General features: G+C 33.4%; 1 protein-coding gene across 1 annotated transcript in view; it reads right to left on the minus strand.

Moving 5' to 3' along the window:
* The window catches only part of LOC124357504 (brain tumor protein), a 279,318-nt gene extending 257,980 nt beyond the window's left edge, over positions 1-21,338 (minus strand). Inside the window, exon 1 of the mRNA XM_046809366.1 lies at positions 21,134-21,338. The gene's annotated coding sequence lies outside the window, so the exon portion shown is untranslated. The remainder of the gene's footprint in view (positions 1-21,133) is intronic.
* Positions 21,339-23,193: the final 1,855 nt, after the last annotated feature.

Raw genomic sequence — 23,193 nt, forward strand, 5'->3', positions numbered from 1 at the left:
AACACTAGCTTACTGATAATTCCACTTCATATTTGTAGGAATTAATATAGTTAAGTTAAGCTAATTACAAGCTAATTTAATCTTTTAAAAGACAATCAGATACATTTTGTCATAACTGTGCGTTATATTAAAATAATTATGAAGTAACTATACTTACAACTGTTTTATATTTTAAAAGCCCAACAAAAGCCAAACATTGCGTAAAACTGAAGACAGCTGAAACAAAACAAAGGAGATATCAGTGGAAGTTATCCAAGATGATTTGTCACGCGGGAAGTGTCAGAGGCCAGCGTTATCTTCGTTATCAACTGACCCCGTGACCTCAGGGGCTAATTGATTAGTGACCTCGCCTTATCACAGCCGTCAACAGTCTCGATTGATAGGAACTCTCGACTCGTGACGAAAGATAGAAGCTTTGTGTTGCATTCCTTTATGCTGTAGTAGTGTTTTGAGGAATTTTTTATTACGTTGTTTTTAAATCATACATTGGGAAATTCTTACGCAAGCCCTTTATTATTTTAATTGATTCTCTTGAACAATATTTCTGTATGATGGAATTTAAAATCGGGGAAAAACTTGGGCGCTTTATCCCCACAAAGCACATATGAATTGTTCATGTTTGGATAATACTTTCAGGGCCGGAACACACAACACTTCTGAATTCGTCATGAACCGGAATTCAACATGAAAGCGGTTACAAAAAATGCCAAATCTCGTCACTCACTAATCCGATTGAAACCCTCTTACAAAGCCTTAGCGTTTCGAAATAGAACCGGAGCTGGGATACAGTCGTGCACATTATATTTAATGGGAACCTGATGTATTCTAAGCCCCGTGCTCATGAAAGAAAAACAACAGCACTAGAGCTCCTAGGCATAAGGTCTAGTAAAGATTGAAGTTTGTACCATGTGCAATCAAAATAATATAATTTAGACTAGTAGATTCAAATTTCCCAAGAGAAAATAATCTGTCCAGCGCTTACTAAAGAAGTAGTTGGATTTTGGAAAAATGAAATACTAATGTGGTTTATTTTGAAAATACAGGATATAAACTATATTTTTATAAAATATTCTGCTCTAGACCCATGAACATCGATCGGAGTTGTGAATGTTTGAACGGCCGCCATATGGGAACGTAGTATCAATAACATTAGTAGAGATATTTATATGATTTTTTCAAAGTTTGAATTGGTTTCTTTCACCAGTTCTTTGCGATATACAATTTCTTGTAGGATTTGTATATAATCTGCACTTTCAGGATTGTTTGAGATTAAATGCTGTTTGTCACTCAAATTTAGTAAATTTTAAATGTGTTACAGATACCTTTTTTGTTTCCATCCATAAATAATGGAAATTTCACATTATTGGGACGAAATGACGTACCAAGGTGGCAAACGAAATCAACCGAGATTTTTACTAGATACATTTTCAGCAAAGTTTCTACTTATTTAGGTCTTTTAGGGCCGTTATCGTTTGTACAAGTCACATTATTTGTACGCTATACACTTAAACTTGGAACTGGGGGTGGTTTTGGGTTCTGAAAGTTAAGATCGATAAGAAAAATTACATTATTTTCTGGCCTGTTAATTAATAACATAATTACATTTTACTTATAGCAGCATAACGATGACAGCAAACTTGTGTTTGCTCTGTTGACGTCTTGTCAATCTTGCCAACAACTTGCGTTAATTCCACACAATTAAGTTAGAATGATATCAGAGTAAAGATGACAGCAAACTTCTCTATGTTTGCTCCGTTATGCGGAAAGCTCGAGGAAGTCGACAGTATAATAGCACAGTTCCACAAGTAGTTTACGGTCGTTACGTGGACACTACGGTAGTGACTTTAACTACTTGTCAATCGTCCTAACTACTTGTCCGTTAATTCCACACAGTTAAGTTAGAATGATATCAGAGTAAAGATGACAGCAAACTTCTCTATGTTTGCTCCGTTATGCGGAAAGCTCGAGGAAGTCGACAGTATAATAGCACAGTTCCACAAGTAGTTTACGGTCGTTACGTGGACACTACGGTAGTGACTTTAACTACTTGTCAATCGTCCTAACTACTTGTCCTTTAATTCCACACAGTTAAGTTAGAATGAGATCAGACTAAAGATGACAGCAAATTGCTCTATCTTTGGACGATTATGCGGAAAGCTCCATGTGTACTAATTTATAAGGAAACAGTTTCACTTTCCGAATTCAGGGCACCATCTTTAAACTTAAATCCAAGATGGATTAATAGTTTTGGCATATCTTTCATTGACTATCACTTATCTCTGGATTGTTTGGTATGCCATTCAAAAAGTACGTGCTTGTGATGTCCCTGTTTTGAAATGATATTGCGTGCAAAGCTACGGGTAACTGTCGTTTTATAATATACAATATATTACATTTAATTTTCATGTTATCACGTTATTACATAATTTCGATACAATTAAATTTCATTAAACATCTTTTTAATTCGTTTGAATATGTTTATAAATTATTATTTTCATAATACTATTAATATAAATTTTTAATTTATTTCAAAATGATGTTATTTTTTTGTTTAATAATTTTAAGAGAGTAATCTCGCTTTGTGAAAAAACCTCATTTCAACGATATTGCGTAATTGCCATTATTGTGCTACGTCAAGCAAAATATTAGATTTGGCCATTAGTGGTCACATTTCCGTTTCTGTTACATATTAGTATTAAATTAAAATGTACGACGTTAGAAAGTTAAGTGCTATAAGATTTAAATATAAATAGCTCGACCAGTGAAGCTTAAATTATTTGCATAAAATTAATTAGGTGAATTGAAGTTCAGTGAATAAAGTCTACGTAAGGCCTTTGTAAAAAGGAAGTGGAAGCATGAAAGGTAGGCTGGAGAGGAGGGTGAAATGATTTTAAAGGGCCTAGCACCGCGGGAGATTCTAGGAACACATTAGGAGGACGTGAGGGACGTGGGATTGAAATAGGAAATTTGAAAGGGAATGAACCTGGGACGACAGCAATTAGAGCAGATTCCCCGCCCAGAGGGTGCGTCATACGCGGTGCACTGTACTATTAAATTATATTAATGGCAGGTATTAGTGGCTGAAACGTTTAGTTGATTAGCAATTTCAATTAGTTGACTATGTAATGAGATATTATTATACATGCCGTCACATTGTATAGGTTACGCATGAAACAAAATCCAGAACATTTGTACATATCGTTTCCAACTTTAGTCAGTTTTATGCAAATGTGTTGCATAATATACATGGAGATTAGATAACTAGTTAGTTTGCGAGAAATTCGGATTAATTTGCATGATATTTCTCTTTGGAACATTTCCATTCATATTCTTAAAACTAACTTTAGATTCATGTAAGAAAGTAACATGAATAATGTTTATAAGTAAAACTGAACGCGTTGAGGTTACGGCAATGTAAAATTTGTTTATTTCAGTACAACATAAGTTTAACACAACCTACTAGCCAAAGAGAATTAAAAGGTTTCTTTATGAACAAGCTGCATACTATAATATTTGTTAATCTAAATCAATTTAGTATCTGTTAACAAAAGGACTGAATAGTAGGTTTCTGTGGCACACACGAATAGCACACATATCATTGGAAAATACGAGTATATTTACACTCCGGTGTGGGACAAAACAAAGCGGACACAAACACGCTTGCCAGATCATAATCGTATCAAATTGTTTTGACTGAGCTCAGCGCTCTTTCAGCCCTAAATACGGAACCTAATGGAAAAGTTTTTCTCTGAAACACTCTGTGGGCCAACAGGATATTGTTTCTTGGTAAAGTTGGACCGTCGATCGCTCCGTGACGTCACTATTGAGTTTTGACAGGCCAACGTTTCCTGTCGCCTTGGATATAGGAGGCGAGGCTGGGACGTTCGGCAGGGTCAAGTTTCCGCATAACGAGCTGAAGAAAAAGCAATCGGTAATGGAAAAGTTTGTTGACTCACGATAAAATGGAGTTTTTATGAAAGTAACGATCAAGAAATCGTTTTAAACTGGAAGCAAGTTTGAAATAAAATACTGCTCTTTCTTTCACCACTTTGTACGAAGTTAGTTTATTTAAGGAATCCGCTTTTATATAGGGGAAATGAAATTTCCTTTTAGTAAAAAACTACTCCTATTGCGTTAAAGCTCAGTCAGGCGATTTTGCAATAATGTGGTGAGTGAAATGAAATACTACATTTTCACGTCACCACTTGCTAAAAAGTCATTTTATTTCAAGAATGTGCTTGTTTTATGGGGTAGGCCCTATTACATTTACTTTTGTAAAAAACGACTGTTTGTCAAATTACAACTCAGTAACCTGACTTTTAAGATTTCAAAACGATATTGAAGGCAAACAACTGAGGTCCCTTTAGAGGATAGAGATAAACGCATTTTGAGTGCAAGTGCCCCTTAGTTATACCCATAAATTATACCACTTTGTTCTCTGCCTACTAAAGACCGAGCCCGACTGTAAATAAGCCTCTGTGCCTGAGATGCAAGCTGGCACTCCTCGGTCCGACTCGGCGCTGACAAACGAGCTAGGGGTAAACAGAGCTTCTAACTTTTTACGGAGAGAAGCACAAAAAAGAAACCGCAGCGACAAAAACGGCGGCCAGCGCCTGGGTGGTCGGAAGAACTTTACGAGGGGCTCCAGTAGTGGAAGATGATAAATTTCATTGAGAGAGAACAATTTCGTGACGAAATGACCAGCATTGAGTAATAGGAAATATGTTATAAATTTCGGCCGTAAATTTTACATTTACCAGCAGTAATTTATTCTTTTTAGACGTTTATAAAAAGAAATTAAGTCGCCAAATATGTTCAATTTATATGTATATGTTCTCACTATATTAAATTTATATTGTGTTCAAAATATACTTTGTGTTAAAGAAATAATAACTGTATCTTTGTACCATTTACTTTACAAAAGACATAATGGAGAAAACAATTACAGTATTAACAGCCAAAGAGCAAATCTTTAAAAGTGAAAAGATGGAGATATAAACGGCTTTTAGTGAGCTGTAAGCATTGCCTGCATCTAGAGAAATACTATCTACACACGGTAAAGTAAGCAGGTTGCAGCTACAACCCGACAGGCGCTTGAAGGTCTTCTTCACTGCGATTGCCTGCGTCATTGGCTAACCGGCTTAGCTCCTGTCATAACTTACACATGTTATAGACTTAATCACTCAACACAAAGCAAACGTAAGTAGGAAAACCATAACAAAATAATAATAATCAAATATCAATAAATGTAAAGTTATTTGGACATAAAAATAAATAGGGTCGTCTGAGACTGAAATAAAAACGAACCAATAAATAAATATTGTTTAATTTACTTTATGAAAATAAAAAATAAACTTATTTTTGGAACTAACAATTTTATAATGTTTCGATTTAATTAAAAGGTTACATTATCGTGCTAATATTTTGAGAGTGAATGACTAAGTACAATGATTACACTAATTTATTGCTTTCATAATATATCCAAAGACGCTAAGTATTATGGAAATATCAATCACAATTAAATATAATCAATCAATTATATAATTGATTAAAAAGTGCTTTATCAGTTACTTTTATTAAGCTATATGTAGGTTGAAGGATAAACATTCCTGAAGTAATTAAAATGTTAGAAAATAAAAGAAACACGTATTTATGGACAGGTTACTCTTCTAGTTACCAGATTTAATAAACCTCGCGACTTAAGCGATATGAGTTAAGAATACATTTTTAATACAATTTATAAGCTCTTCCATTATTAATCTTATATTCCTGATTTTTGTGTAATGTATGTCTGCGTTGTTTATAATACTATATTACTTTATTATTACTAATATGTGTGTTATACATATTGGTATTTAAAATTCTAATATTAAAATAAACGCAACGTTTAAATTAATCTTAGAAAATTGCAGAAATGTGCAAGCCTACAGGCCTGTTTTATAAATAATTAATTGCACATAAAGCAAGAGTATTAATAATTAATTGTAGATTAATAATTAAGAATTAATTGTAGATTAATTTTACAACTTTTACTAAGGGTTTAATTTCTTTGGAAATATTTTCAGTTGATAAATGTATTATTATCAACAATAAATTATAACAATATTGATTCATTGTTTTAGGTTTCAGATATGTTTTGGTTGTTAAATTAAATTAATTATGTACCAAAATACATTATAATAATTAATATATTTACCAAGCAGCCGACCTATTATCACAGACAAAGAGGCTATTATTTTTAAAATCCTTACAATAACTTTTATTATAATTGTTGCTATTTATTTTCTGATAATGTTATTGTTGTCTGTGAACTTCTTTATCATCTATATATTCTCAATATTTCACAAGAGGTGATTTTTATGAGAATGTAAACTATCTGTTCTGAACATCAACCTGAATTGTTGGCTGTTGTAAAATGAACGGAATAAGTTGAATCTGCGAATGTGTTAAGCTCCATTTTCCCCTCCAGTCAGTGCAGCGTTTGAATTCTGGCAGATTGACTACTGGTGTCTGGAGTCCAAATATGTTTGAAGATATCCATAAAAAGTTGGCGACGAAAACGAAAATGATTTGCATTCAAGCTACCCTTCCCACAATAGCTACGGTAGACGTTCTCTCCGTTTAAACAACGTCTCAAAGTTGCCGATAATATATTTGTATGTTATTTACTGTCCTGTAGATTAGATAGTTGTAACACGCTATATTTTGCAAGCGCTGGCAAAGATTGAAAAGTAGTAGAAACTTCGAATCGTAGAGAAAGATTGAAATAGTCCTGTAATAAATAAATACACAGAAGTAACCACAAAACGTAGACGCATATGTTTGAGTGAAGGTCACACTATAACTACAAGGCAGAAAGCAGGGCAGCGTGGAGAGGGTTCAGCCCTTCTTTGGGCCCTCGTCCATCACAGCTAGGAGGAGGGCAAGGGCCGGAGGGCGCCGCCCCACCCTACGACTGCAGCCCCTCGCTCTCCCAGCCCTCTAGCCTGCCGACCTGGCTGCTAGCTGTAGGTGATAGAACGTGTTTCACACCTCCACCATTCTATGAACCGACCAAGCAGAAGAGTGACAGTCTAAACAAGGGGATTAATAGAGATATCTAATTCACAACATAATAAAAACTGTGAAAACGAAAATAATATTAGAAAAGTATAAAACATGGAATTATAATATTATTAAACCTGAATTGATATAATAATTTAATTAATTTATATTTATTACCTTTGTCAATATAATATTTTTACAATTCCCAATTTAAAAATATCGTTATGTAAATGCAACAATACATCGCAATCCATCGGGTGGTCTGAACTAAACTCCTATTTAAACCTTCCTCAGATCTAAACACATGCCTGTACAATCCGTGTCAAAGTTTTATTTCTAGGCTGCAACACGTACACGAATAATCAAATCTTCCGGCGCGAGATATGAATAAAAACCAATTCAATATCTCACGGAACACACAGTTAATATATAAGATTACAAGTAAAGCGATAAACAAATCGGCTTGTGATCGATCTAGAGTTGTGAGAGTGGAGGAGTTTTCGAGTGATTAGTGTCAATACAGTGCAGTGTAGTGTGCAGCTGAGTATAACAGCTACAACGCGAGGGCTTGACAGCTTCAAGAGGCTCTTCAGGGCTTCTCAAACCTGCCTTCTAAATATCAATTACTTACCTCCTCACGTCGCCTTCTCTCGTCTATATAACGAGGTGAAATGCCGCCTTTGATGTGCGTAAACTCGAGTTAATGGCAGGCAATCGGATGTTTTCTTCCTGAGTATCTGCCATTGAGGAGCAAGCTTGCTATTCGACGTAATGTATAAGGTGTTCGACGTAATATATATAAAAGTGAAGATGCAAAGTTTTCTTTTACATATCCAATGTTAGTATTTTCAATTGCAATAATTACACAAAAGATAACTCGTCCAATGCTATAAAATAAAGAACAGAAAAACTAAGCACTCGATCTGCCGCCACGTGGCGCAGCCCTAGCGTCAGACCTCAGAACTAACTGAAATGATCTCCGGATCTCAGCACTCCTTGAAGGTATGCAAGATTTATCTCCTGTGTACCTCATAAAAGCTAAGGTAGCATTCAACTAATAACGGTTCACAGCCTAGTTCACGCTAGTTAAATATAAATTAAAGAAAAGATTGCTAACCTAAAATAAGGTTTTAGTAGGCAAAATAATTTTACTACAAGAATATTTTGTTTGTTTTATTCAGATCCATTAACGTACCTAATGGTAATTTATTTTTAGTCCAAAAAGTAGATTATGTATCTCTATACTCTAATGCATATCTTTAAATATGGTAAATAAATTACAAACTTTCTTTGATTTTCAATTTTTATGTAGGTAGTTTTGTGAACCATATTAGGTGTTATGTAAGGATTTTCGTCTATGAACCTTTTGTGTAACTGAAAGTAGAAATCGATTTAGAAATACAAATCTAAAATAAACAGAATACATGAAATATTAACGAATCTTAAATATAAAAAGTGTGATATATTTGCGCGTAACTTTGGGAAACCGACTGCCTCTTCAAAATCCTATTGCTGGTTTAATTATTTTTTTGGCGATAAGACATCTTTATTCTTTAACCCAGGAAAAACTTGACCCAACTGAATAACAATTTTTAAGTTATTGCTGTAACGAAAGTAATCATCAGGTAAGTTTATTGAAAAAGAGTGAAGACACAAAGACAAGTCCGACACGGAGGATTTGTAGCAGGAAGACCCTAAGGTAGGAGTTGAAAGGAGACACTCACAAAAGTAGGGAGGTCGGTCAAAGGATGAGCTAAATACTAGACATCCTGAATAACGAAGAAGGAGCGGACTGAGGATGGGAAGGGGGGATAGTTGATGCTGAATGGAACAGAAATGAGCTCAAAACATGTTGAATGCCACTACTTCTCTCGGTCTGTATGCAAAGGACTTGAAACTAAATGCTCTTGATGAAAGACACTATCTCGACTGCTACATGAGCATAAATTACGAACCCTTTAGCTTACTAACCCTTTAACCTTACAACTTCCCAAGAGAAATTATATGACGATCTTCTCTCTTAAAAAGGAAAGTTCAAGGTATAAGGAAATACCAGCAAGCTCATATATATATATATATATATATATATATATATATATATATATATATATATGCATTTATACAAAAAATACGCCCTGCGTGAAAATATGTTCTATTTGAGTGCATCTGTTTCTAAAAGAAAATGAAATAATGATTTATTTCCAATTATTTAATACATAGTTATATACATACATAAATCATCTGGAAATTTACTGGCCACTTTTACAAGTATTTTGGCCAGATGAAAAAAAAAAACAAATTTGTACTTTAAATAGAAATTAAAAATGAAATTATGAGTCTAGCATTAAAATTATAGTTGAAAAAAGTGCCGTTTTCTGCAGCATCTGAAAAAATTCTAAACTAAAAAAACAAATAGACTTAATTTTTTTAAGCTTAAAGACAAACAGTTGTTATGACTATATAAAAATACAATTTAAATATTGTTGCTAACAATATTTGTTTACCTTACAATATAACTATAAAAATTGTCAAATTAACAAATTTAATATACATTTATAGAAATCACACTTTAAGGAAAAACGTAATCTTATAACACGTTAACTAAGAATACTATTTAAAAAACTTGTGTCATTCAAAGACAATAGCCAATCAAACACTTTTTTGGAAACTTTATTTAAATTGCCACTGAATTTAATGCTGTTGGATAACTGGTTATAATATTTTGGTCCCAAGTACTGAAATGAATGCCGAAAAAAGACTTGTTTACTTTTGGCAATTTAAAGTTAATTTGGTGGCTAAATCTTGTCATAATGCAAATTTTCCAAACCAAAATTTCCGCTTCTAATAAAAAATATCCTTAGCACTTTATAAATGAAAATATGCTGAACAGGTAATATACGCAAATTTTGAAACAAAGGAAAAGAACTGTTTTTGACCCCTTTAAAAGTATTCGCAAAAAGTAATTTTGAGTTATTCTAAGTTTTTCAATTAAAAATACCACCCCAACACACAATTCCATACTGTAATCTTGAATGAATTAATGCAAAGTAAATTATTCTGAGTAGCGAATTACTACAAACATTTCTAAGAAATAAAACTTCCTTATGGCTTGTCTTATTTTTGTGTGTAGAATATCAATGTGTGCTTCAAAAGTAAACTTCTCATCTAAAACAATACCTAACTACTATATATGTTTTACTTTCTCCAAAGGTTCACAGTGACAATTTTGAAAATTGCATAATTTTGAATGAAATATTATAGGAAATGGAATTTCAAAACCTGAAAAATGAAAATTCAAATATTTGGATTTATTTGTGTTGACTTGCATACGATTTTCGAGACACCACTCTTTTAACTATCGAAGATGGGACCAACATAGTGATTTGAAAGTGAATAGTACATAATAGTTTCAGCAGATTAACTCTTCACAGGAGATTAAGCCAAATGTAAAATGTCCAAGTACAAAAACTGAAAAAAAAAACGCTGGATATGAATACGACGATTTTTAGCAATTGAAATATAAAAATACCTTTGGGATTTTAATTTAATTTATATTTTTTAAGTACTCGATTAATCTGAAAGTCTCTCTTTCGTGAGGTAGAGAGACTTTCCCTAATCAATACATGGAGGCGTACAGTAGTGAATCAGGTATAAGTTTTAAGTTACAACTACCATCAGCCGGTATGGTTAATTTTTGATTTTATGAGTGTTAAAATCACTTTATTTCTCCAACTACCCAATTAAGTTATCCAGTTTTAATTGGATATGGATAGACTAGATCAAACTCTCAAGTTGAAAAATACGAACTCAGTTTCACTGTTATAAATATCGGTTTTATAGACAGAGAGAGTACCAAACAACCGAGTTGAAATGAAACTCTCTCTTGCCAAATCTACAAATAAGATGATTTGACTCACGATCTAGGTAAAGAATTATTCGTCTCTAATTCCATATCGCTGACGTTATTTCAGAATTATCCCTAGCGTATAGAGTGTATCAAGCCATATGTCCTCCAGTTTTGATGGACAGCAGAACCAGTTGATCTGCAGTACGAGTTTTATAAAGACTAGTTCTAGGGGCTAGAATCGTTGAATAAACCCTTACCGGTCTTGGATGTCTCTACGGCGGCTTTAGTAATAGTCTTTAAGTACGAGGGTCAGTCAGATATAAACCTGTCTTATTTAAAGAAACTTTTAGAGTAATCAAAAAATTGCGCATGGTTTCCTTTAGCTCTCAACGGTCTACAAATCGTCTCCCCTCTCATTTACTTTTTTCTAGGGCCTAAAGGGGACTTATAAGGGATGTAAGAAGAGTGGGTGTTTTTGTCTTTGTAAATTTTCTAATGCAAGCATTTTTGTGAGGCCTGATATTTTCTTAGAAATTAATGACATCTCCGACGGTTACTCTACGTCTTTGTTCTCTTTGATGGTATTTATTGACCAAAAGATAAATTTGATCAAATTTGATTGGTTTTGGTGATTTTTGATAATATTGGCTTTTTGATGGACAATACCCACAGCTGAAGCAATTTCATTAACGATAACTCAAAGGTCAACATTTGACCTTGGACGTCGGTAATGACGTCTTCCACACTCATCCACGCTTAAATTTGCTAATCCAATCAAACACTTAAGTCTGAGGGAGTGTATCATTCCCGAACAATATCTTCATCTGAGTTACAACTTTCTGTAACTTAACATTTGTTTGTTAAATGCTTTGCGGAACGAACAATGTAACCTTTTGTTTACTGTGTTTGAGCTGATAAAAATACTGAGAAAACAGGAGGTCCCCAACTTCTACAATATCAACGTTACCAGCCCACTCATAAAAGAGTAAATTAAAAGTGCGATTTTGACTCACTCCCGTATAATTGAAATAATCACAGTAGTTCCTGTCGGTTAAATAAATAACTCAATAGTTTTTTTTAATTGTCGCGTCGTGCCGTGGTTACGTAGGGACCAGATGATTGCCCTAGCGCAGATGGTAACATACTTTAACCATAAAATTGAGATAAAAAATATAGAAAAGGCCGTTACGGTGGCAGCTTTTAATGCAGCAGTTGCCGGATGAACTTCCGCTCCAGGTGGCAAAACCGTTGCCGCCTGTGGCCTTGTACGTGAGTCCTGGGCGCCACTCACCTTGCCGCTACATGTCCTTGTTAATCATCCTATTATCGTAGTTGACATTGTATGTATAATCGAGCTTAATAAGGTAATGTATGTTTTATTTTATGACTTTGAGAAATCTTAGTATTAAGCAAATAAATAAAGTTATACATCATCAATGTAAAATTTCAGTGTAAACTCACAATTTCAACTATAAATGTTCCATTTGAAAACGGTTTACCAAATAAATGTGGAATTAGTACAGCTATATTGCAAACAAACAACAATACCATTCTTTGCTTTAAATAACAATAAGGAAAATATGAGTTTTTAAACACTTCTGCCAAAGTTGTTTAACTATCGTCACTCCAAGAATATGTAGCCTACCTATTAAAGAATAATTTTGATGAAACTATCAGTGAATTATATCACTTAGACTGCTTGAGTACTTTATTGACTTATACACGGTACATATATTGTGATATCATATAGGTTACAAAGCTGATTCGGCTACAGGATAGAGTGGAGCGCCCACGTCGCGCTGATATGGACATCGGACTGTAATATTTTGGTACCGCTCGCTCCAGTTAAGCTCCAAATCACATAGGGATGGTTTTACACCCACAGATCAAAGTTGCAGCACGGCACTCGACTCGAACTTCATAACACTCCCACGTAACAGACGATTGCTTGTGTTACTTAAAAAATTGGTCAGGATTATCGGTTGGATATTTAAAATGGTTTACTGCGAAAACTAGATAAAAACTTAATTTGAACAAATACAGAATGTTCCCGAAACCGTCTGTAATATTCCTTATGGCGGTAGGTTGGGCTCTACCTCTCCGCTGAAGTCGAAACACGGAAAATTAACGAATACGTTAAAAAATGTAATTCACTTACTAAGTATTTCAAATTTGACTGTAGCTTACGTACTTATGGATATTGGGCCATCTTGTTTATAATTAAATCCGAAAATTGTTTTTTCTTACACAAGATTGGTTTTATTACCATTTTATGGAGAGAAAAGTTGAAAAAGATTTTACCTTTAAATGCAATATCTCTCAAGTATGAATGACGCAAGCATAGTGAACATTTAATTGACTATAACTGAACGGTATTAAGTTTTGTTTTATTGAGGTCAGAATTTATATATGAGAAATAAAATAGAAACTTGCAAAAAACGGGTACTATTCCAAAACATTTTAACGTGTTTGTTTATAACTATTGTTATGAACTTAAGTAATTACATTCAAAGGTAAAATGCTGTAATTTATTCCATTTATGAGTTTTTATTACTAAATGTGGTTGTCAGAAATGATATTGAATTACTCGGGCATTACATTGAATGACGTTTTCAATAACTTACTCCGAGCCGCCATGTCAGATCATGCTATGGGTCTGACTGCCTCGTGTTTGGCAGGTGGCTAGTGAGGTGAACTCGCCAGTTCGGCAACAGTGTGGTTGATAACCTCCAAAATCCACTATTGTACGTTTCAATCAATCACGCCGCTTCTCAGGCGTATTGTTACAGCGATGAGATGAGAGAGGCAGAACGTCGGAGACAAAGAGGTGGCTGTGGGAACGAGGAATGCATAAATCAGTGTCGTGTCAAGAAGTGTAAATCTGGCAACGTCGCTCACTCCAGCTCTATCCAGCTGACATCGTCACTCGTCAGTCGTCAGCCGAGATTCGTCACTTAGCACTCTATGTGTCTGACGATTAAACCAGGAAACTCTGAGGAACAGTTAAAAAATGTATGGGAGGGGATTACTGATAGTTAATGAATTCTGTCGTCGAATTTTAAAACCTCAAAAACACTAGTTTATACAGTTTAAATTACAAGTTTGATTAAATGGAAACAGCACACAAACTCGAATCTAGTCAAACTGAAAATTTTAAATACTCTACGATATTTACTGTGTGTAGGGTATCACCAACAAATTCGACATTTAGAATTTTTTAACATCTATATAAAACTGGGTTAACATTTACAAAACGATGATACGGTTCTATCTAGAGTACTAAAGAATTGATGTTCGACGACATTTTTGGGAATTGAAACAAATATTTTGTTGAGTGCTAAAGATTTATACAGTACACGGGTTTTTATAAAAAAGTTAAACAATTGATCAAACACAGGTACTGTTATTAAACCTCTAACGTTCAACATAACAATATAATTTTATCCATCTGAAATTTTCTCGTTATTGGATATCTTTTATTATTATTATTATACACGAGCGTTTCGTCTTGTTTATTTTTATTAGGGACACTTAATATTTTTGCTAATGTGATATTAACAAACATATTGTCAGATACTCAACTTTATTGCTATTTATTAAAGTTTCTGATATAGTTACGGTATTTTGTTTTTATTGTGAAAATATATCTGAAGGCATCGCTTTTGGAGTAATATTCTAAAGAGATGAAATCGATACACTAAAAGGAAATATAAAAATTCAAACATTTAACATGAAACTGGATGGATCGATGAGGGTGCGAGGAAACGTCTTTTCATTGACACATTGACAGGTATGAAGAGAGATACGATAAATATGAGGGAAAGCTTGTCAAGGGAACAAGGGCTGTAATCACGATCGTTATTCTCTTCTCTTGGTTTCTTAAATTTATTCGCTTATTTGATACTGACTCTGATTCGTCTGGATTTGAAAGTAAATTGCAATTATACTTACAAATACTATTTAATATAATTTAAAAATAACAAATAGGAGTTTTAAAACATGAATTCCTATAGTAGATTTGCTCACAACAAGTCATAAAATTAATACTGATACATTTTGACGTTTATCGAATAGTGTATAAAGTATTGACAAAACAGTACGAGCGTAAAAAGATTACACTCAATTGGTAGCAAACCTAAACACGTTTCCAGAGATTGTAATCAATGATTATAAAGATGTATTTAAATATTCACCAAAATTAACGTTAAAACTTCAATGTTAATTTCAACTCAACCAATAATATATAGAAAATAACCAAAAATATAAATAACAAATGTATACAAACAAACTGTTTATATAAGTTAATATGTGGACGACGATCTTATTTATTATTGTTATCATGAAAAGCTTATCATTTATGTTCAAAGTTTGGTGATTCCAAGGAAGTTTCTTTGTGAGTTCTACTTACTACTTAACTACTCTAAATGTACAGCTATACACTGTGTTGAATGTTTTCAAGGAATCAAGTATTGTATTTACTGCCGTGCAATTAAATAGTTTTGCCGGCTCAGTCGAAAGAAGTAGGTAGATGTTTTAAAAACTGAAATAATAAATTCATTTATTTATTTATCCTAATAAGATTTACATGTACTCAATATTAGGAAAACTGTTAAAGATGCAAAAAATGTTAATAAAAAAAGTTTAGGAAATGTTATAAACATTCAAGAAAACAATTTTTTTTAAATAAAGGAGTTGTGCATTTTTAAAAGTTTGAACCCTTGTTTCGTTATAAATATCAATTTTTATGCCAAGTTTGGTTTTATGTTCAGTTTTCGGTGCTACCATGGGAACAATTCCAATATTTTGATTTGTTTATACAAAATCTACATAAATTGTACGCTATAAAACAACTAAACTGTTCTATTCTTAGTTACACTAGAGATTAATAAAGACTCGAGCGTAAATTACACACGACTTCTCGAACTTCTATCCAGTTTTCAGCAGATTGAAGAAGATTGAACACTTCAGTTCACTTTAAAGTCGATGAAACCACTCGCCCGTTAAAAGACTAACCACCAGCCTTCATTGATGAAGCACAATAGGCTACGATCGCCCTAACAAGACGTTATACAGCCCGGCGTTATACGATAACTTCTTAACTATGGATACGTCATAGCGATATACCGCACAACTAAGTTATTCGAACACGAGCTGATGCTTCTTTTAACATAATCTCTTGAACAATTATTTCATTATAACTAATACAATATTAGCTGTAAAACAACTGGCAGATTTAGTAGATTTTTAACGACTTGATTTACTGAAATGGCGTCACGTACACTCTTTGAAGATACAACTGTGTCATTCTGTAAATCTCGTTGCATTAGAAATGTAGAAATTAGAATTGTTTCTTATCTGCACAGAGTTAAAACGCAATTAAGTGTGAAGTACTATACAAGGTACACCCACTCACTGGATTAATATTTGGTCTCGTTAAATATTTGGTTTATTTCCAAGTTTACAGTAAGTGTTAAACAAACAATTGAAAATAATATTATAAAAATACAAAATGAACTTTAGCTTAAAACAGCAATATTTGCAAACTCCTCGATTTTATGATTTAGTAAAAGAGTACTTAAATCGTTATTCTTTTACGATATTTATTCAGTATGTATGTACGTCACTGGTAAGGAATAAAATATTACAAAATCTGTTTTACGTTACTTCTACAGTAAAATATAGCATAAACTTACCAGTGTTCGGTCATGTGTCAATTTCATAACCATCCCTATCCAGATATTTTATGAATAGGCCTATCCTCAGTCCTGGCTCTTACATAATACAAATTGAATTCAATACCTCATCAAATTCAAGCAGAATAAACATTTCCAAACACTCCTAATCATGTAAGATTAGTGACAGAATTGATATCGACCTAAGTATCTTAGTAAAGTAACCCTGACATTCCCTAAAAGTGTTAAAACTTAGAAGCTGAAACAAAGTGTTTCGCGAGAGGTTGGCACAACTTCACAAAATGGGGGTAGCCACAAAACAGGTAGAAAACCACGTATCCTACCTATCTCAATTTGTATAATTTGTCTGTCCACATGTGATTTTCATTTAAAAAATAACATCTCTAAATGGTTAAAGCTAATAACTGGAAACTAGTTAACTAATGAAAAAATACACAAAACAATAAATAAATAATATTAATTTCCGTTTAAAAATGTCAGGATTGAAGGAGTTCTCAAAATTTAATATTTTTACCAACATAAATTTAACAAAAATAATGTTTAGTTTAAAATTTTATGATATTCCTAAACTAACAGTACCATAATAAATGGTTGCAAAATAAAAGTGTTACGGATATTTTAAAAGTCAAATGCCTGTAAAAATAGATTCCCATGTATATATAAGTATGTTTTAGTTGATAACAACTTTTAATGATACATAAGGCTAATAATCAGTTTAATATTTCAGCTCTTGGATATAAGAGTACCCTACATTTAAAATTCATAAATATTAAACAAAACTACAATAGCAGTAACCCTGTTACTTTCAAACCAATTCACACGAACAGGTTACTGTTCGATTTTTCATTTCATCCAAAAAACATTATTCTTATAAACGTAGAATAGCATTTACTCTTTTTGAGATATCTAACTGAAAATTTATAAATACCGCCATTTCGAAAAGCGATAGTATTCATTTAACCTATTTGTAATGCCTCTTTAACTAGCTTACAATGAATAACAAGTTTCCAGCTTTTCGATTGAGATTTATATGTCAGAAATTGAGATTAAGGCATATTATATTCATATGAATGCTTTTATGTTTATTATCATTTCTCAAAGTTGTGTCAACCTATCGCAGAGCGCTGTATAAAGCAAACTATTCAATATTAAAACAATCTTATTATTCAGTACAGTTTAAACATTAGAACAATGCTTAAAATCCTACAGCCAAACTATTTTAATAGACAAAAGTATGTATTATTACGTCATTTGAATTTCCTTAAAATTTATATAGAACGGAAAATTTTTTTGCAACTATAAAAATCAATTGAGATATTTAATGATACATTAAGAAAGTGCCAGTTGTACAATATGTATACCATTTTAACATATAAGAGTTTCAAACATTCAGTACTCCATTTTGAGTACGATTTAACTTTAAGAACGTTAAAAGACAACTGTTTTCGGTTCAAACTGTGTCGAAATATGTTTCCATATTTAAATGTTTGAAATATTTTCAGAACCGCGGTGAAGTGCCATCTTCAGTCAACAGAGTCAATTCGGTTTAACATCTGTTGACTAAAGGGCTCTCCATTACGAGTCCGAAATACTACAAGAATTTAATTGCGGAAGCAATGTTTCAACATGGTGTGAACCGAAACTGTATATGATAGTGATGGATCGTATAATTAATTGAGATACTTTCATTATAGAATAAAGCCCGGAGCCACAAAATTACGATTAGTTCTGAGTATCTTTTTGGGTTCTTGCACCAATAGACAATTTCAAATTGTTATTCCTCACCGATAAAGCAACATACCTGTAGCTCAAAGGGTTGAGCATTTCCGTAACCCTCCACAGTATAACAATGTTTGCTCGCTCACTTCCCTCTAAATTCTGTTTGAGAAAGCAATCGAGTGTTGGGGAATACCTTGTAGAATCTGTTACTTTGATGCTGTCGGTTCTGCGGTAGGAGAAGCAATGTTGTAGAGGTGCAACCAATATACGCGTAGCATGCGAATCCAACTTTATCTGAGGAACGTTTCTGGTTCAATTGCACACGGATGGTATTATCGAGCAACTTTTGCGTCTCTGCCACTTAAGCGATAAAATCTCTTATTTATCTCGCTCTCTCTGTCTAACTTTTAGATGAAAGTAATTTTAGGGTAAAAATAAAAGACTTATTTAGGTTTATATCACATTACTGATAATGGAACAGATTTGTGTTGAAAGGTACTATTAATCAATAGAACTGAATTAAACAAAAGGTTCATGCATTCGTTTGTAGAAATTTAGTAATAATAAACTTTCATTCATGTAAAAATAATCAAGTAGTTTATTTTTTCAAGTAGTGTATTGGCTTGTTTTTTTATGTTTTTAAGCTATTTACTTTTAAAAATCTTTTTGTTATAATACGTTATTTTGAAATGATATGCAAAAATGTTATCAGAGTACAGATAAAATTTTAAATAACATAATAACCAAAGTGTATTTATAAACAAGTAGCTTTTAAAAATTAGAAAATATTTGGGAGGCATGTAATGTTTCTTTGAATGAAGGGATGTTTGGAGTCACTCTCCGAGAACATTTCAAAAACCTCAAAACAACCCGCTTTTAGACACTAAATAGTTTAGGATAAATATGTAAAGTTCTAGAACGTTACTATCCTAAGAATATTTTTGAATAAAGAAAATCAGTACTACCGAATCAGTTTCGAGTAAAAAAATAAACGTTTGAATCACTCCTTCGAAATATTTTAAAAATTCATGTTCAAGAAATATTGTTTCTAGGGACCTTTTAATTTCTTTAGATTTACTCTCATAGTGAATTTTGGGATATTAGGGGTTTTGATTTTATAACTTCATAAGTATTAAAGTTTGAAGAAATAGGAGACATTAAAACTATCTTGAAGTTTGAAAACAAATCTGTTTAAGAAAAAATAACTAGTTTAAAATGTGTGAAATTTCAAAAACTTTATGTTAGATAATGTATTATTTATATAATATAATATTTGATATTTGTTTAAGTTTATTTAAATATAATTATTTCTGCTAAATGAGGGAAACACACAAACACAGCATAAACGCATATATTATCCTCCATCGAATAGTTTACACCATATACGTATACTAATGACAGGGCATCTACTATTGTTCTCTTGCATCTTCGTTACATTTCCTGCTATTATAATGGATTTGAACACGACTCACACAGAACTTTCTCACCATATGTGCAGAAATCAATACGCCCTACACACAAATCATCATAATAACCAGAGGTTGATCTCCATTAACCTAAATTTACTCTTCTTGAATTTATTTATCAAATAGGTATCGGTACGGTCACAGAAAAACATATTGCAGTTCCTGTACACGCATTATTGTTACTGTATTCAGGGGTATTCCAGTATGTTGATGTTGTAGAACAATATTTTCTTATTACAACCAAACTCATACGTTTGTTTATTATTTTTTGATTAGTATGTTATATTGCTATTTTTTACTCCTGCCTCCCACAGGCTGCTCGGATCATACAGGCATATGGATTTAAAGTTAACTGAGTGTGTCATAGAACACTCAAGTACATACTTTTTACCAAATAAATATACACTACACTACATTTCTACTCTAAATGTTTTTATCAGTTATCTGAAAAATATTCAAATTAATAACCATAAATAAGCTAACTAAACTATCATAAACTAGGAAATGTATGAAATTAAATTTTTAAATTCGTCTAACTTTATTAATATCGATAGATAGACCAGAGTTTTACTTTAAAGGAACAAGGTATGTTTTGAAACCACACTCCAATTATCATTGTATAATAAATTAGTGGAATATTCTTTTATATAAAGATTAATTTTGTCATTTTTTTCAACAAAAATTTAGTTATTTACATAAAATACTTTTTAATATTTTAAATTTTAAAAGAATAGAATCGATGTATTTTTTTAGGAGTTTTTTAAACCCTAAAATGTATATATCGTGATCTAATATTTTACGATATTCTAATAAATCACAAACAAATTTTAGGTGAAAAAACAAAGGTAAATAGTTTTAGTCCACCGATTTACTCTTGACTGGTTGAACGATATATTTAAACTAATGTGGTGATGCATAAAAATTATTTTTTTATATCTTCAAGTTAATCATTGTTTTATGAATGAAAGATTACAGGGATAATAGTAAATAACTGATAATTATCACAATTAATACTAACAACGAGAATGAGTATGGCAGCACGAGAAGGGGAGACGGGAGTGTAAACATGAGGTAGAGCCGGCAACCTGTAGTTCGGAACCGGCGTTTTGAGGGACGCGCTCGGGCAGGGTCGATATCAGTGGTAATGTCATCTTATCAGGCGACAGTGGCAGACAACCTGACGTCAGTGACTCATCTGTCATCTGTCATTGGCTGCCCAGGGACGGGGTAGCAGGGGTCGGGGGATGTGGGACAGCTGTTCACACAACAATGACCACGGTAACTCTAGAGGTCCGCGCCGGAGGTTATGCCGGTACTACAATGACATCTACTGACAACAATGATAGACCGTTGTTGAGACGTACCTTCAGATCGTATTGTTGTCCGAGAAGTAATGTTTATTCCTTGTCATTTATTCTCACGAGGAGTCCTCTGTCTCTGCCTGGCACAATAAAAATTCACTGAATCACAAGAGTCCGTCAGTGAGTTCGGCAACGAGAGCGCCGCGCCGGGGTGGTAGAAAAATAGCACTAGCACTATGAGTATCAACGGTTCTGAGAGTGAACCTCATCCATCTAGAGGCTTCGTCACAATGAGACGAGCTGGTGTGCTGCGGAGTTTCTGCGCAGCGACCAGTGCGCAACAACCCCCGGCGCTTGCCACCTCACCCCCCGCAACCCTCGCCTCGTCACCGCGACCGGCCGGCGTTTCCAAAAATCCCCCTTAATCAAGGATTAAGACGATTTTCAAGGAAATTAAGGCCGTGTAATCGTGCAATACGCTATAGCACAAGCTATCGTTAAATTTTCTCTGACTCAGGTGGTACAGAGAGGGTAACAACCTCCAGCAAACAAGTGCCTGGAGGAAGGGGTGGTAGTGTGGTGGGGGGTGGGAGGGGGTGGTACTGCAGGGCGAGTGTTGCGATTGTCGCTATTACTGTATTTGCAGACAAAGGATTTAAACCTGCGAGCGCTACGTTATCGCCTCTCACAGGACAAACGGCACAGCTGATAACAGTTTCCCCAAAGCGTAAATCTGGATAATAGAAGGGGTTGGCACTTCTCACTTCAAAAGATATCCGCTCAACCATAGAGAAGTGGTAATTACTTTATAATTTTATACTGGAGGTTTAATATTCGAGTAGATTTTTATAGCTAACAGTTGAAACGTTAGGCAATGGTTACTGTGGTGTGTGTATATAATGTTGCTTAACCAGCTCTATTTATTAGATGTTACAGTTTTCCAAGTTTGAAATGTATCTGCTAAGCTTTAATCAAAACCATACAAATTCAAAAAATTCGAATTACAATTTGTTGCTTGTTTAAATTGAATACCTGTTTTTAAAACAGAAAGACCTCATAAGCAATCTTTCTACAAATAAATACCCTTACTACATTGTGTACTGATGGAATATTCATAAATATTGTTTTCACAGTATGTCCATTATTATTTTCAGACAAACTCTTTTTCAGATGAAGGTAAATAATTTGAAATAGACCAATGGAAAATACTGATACATTACGATTACTTATTTTTTATAACATACCAATTGTATTGATAATTAAATCAATAATTCTAATCGTATGACCACTGATCCGAAGAGACTGTCATTTATAAAATTATAGTGTTCAACAACCAAGAAACGGTTTATGGGTGGTCATAGCGTGGAGCATGTAATACACCGAACCAATCGCAAGCAGACCAGTTGATCAACCATCAAGCTCACCCTGCATGTACTCGACCCTCGACCATCAATAAGCTCCCAGCCCATCAACCCCGTGGACAGCTACATAACTTTCCCCCCAACTCACAAATACGACACTATGTCACTGAAATGGCCCTGAAAATCGGCCCATCAAGAACGTCTGCCGGTCTGCGATTTTTGTTATTCAGTCGCGTTCTCCGAATGAGACCTCGTTTCCCGAAAGAAAGACATACAAGAAGTATTAGTCAAGTGTCAACAGTTTATCTTGGGAGATAAATTATTTGGTGTCGTACTTGGCTACAATTTATTTTTAAATATAATAGTAGTCTGCTTTGAACTTGTTTGTCACATATTTTGTTTAGTGGCAGACTACTAATTTATTTTATATAGAATGTTTTACGTATTTTGTATAAAATTTTCCCCATAAACAACAATATATTTTATGAAAATTGCTTTACTTACTTGGCAATAAAAAATACAAGAGTGTTATTATTATAATATTATCATTATTATTACATCTCGTATATTTCAATTGATTTGCTTTCACTAAAATTGTATGTAATTCAGAGAAAATCAATCAATAACTCTCATTTTGAAAAAGGAAAATCCAATGGTCGTACAATATAATGTGTCGGATATTGGATCTGAGTTAGATATTGCGCAGATTAAAATCCTGTTTGTGACCATAGCACTTTTTTACCACCGACCTTGTACTGTATC

The sequence above is a fragment of the Homalodisca vitripennis genome, chromosome 3 (genome assembly GCF_021130785.1).
Source record: "Homalodisca vitripennis isolate AUS2020 chromosome 3, UT_GWSS_2.1, whole genome shotgun sequence".
Lineage (NCBI taxonomy): Eukaryota > Metazoa > Arthropoda > Insecta > Hemiptera > Cicadellidae > Homalodisca > Homalodisca vitripennis.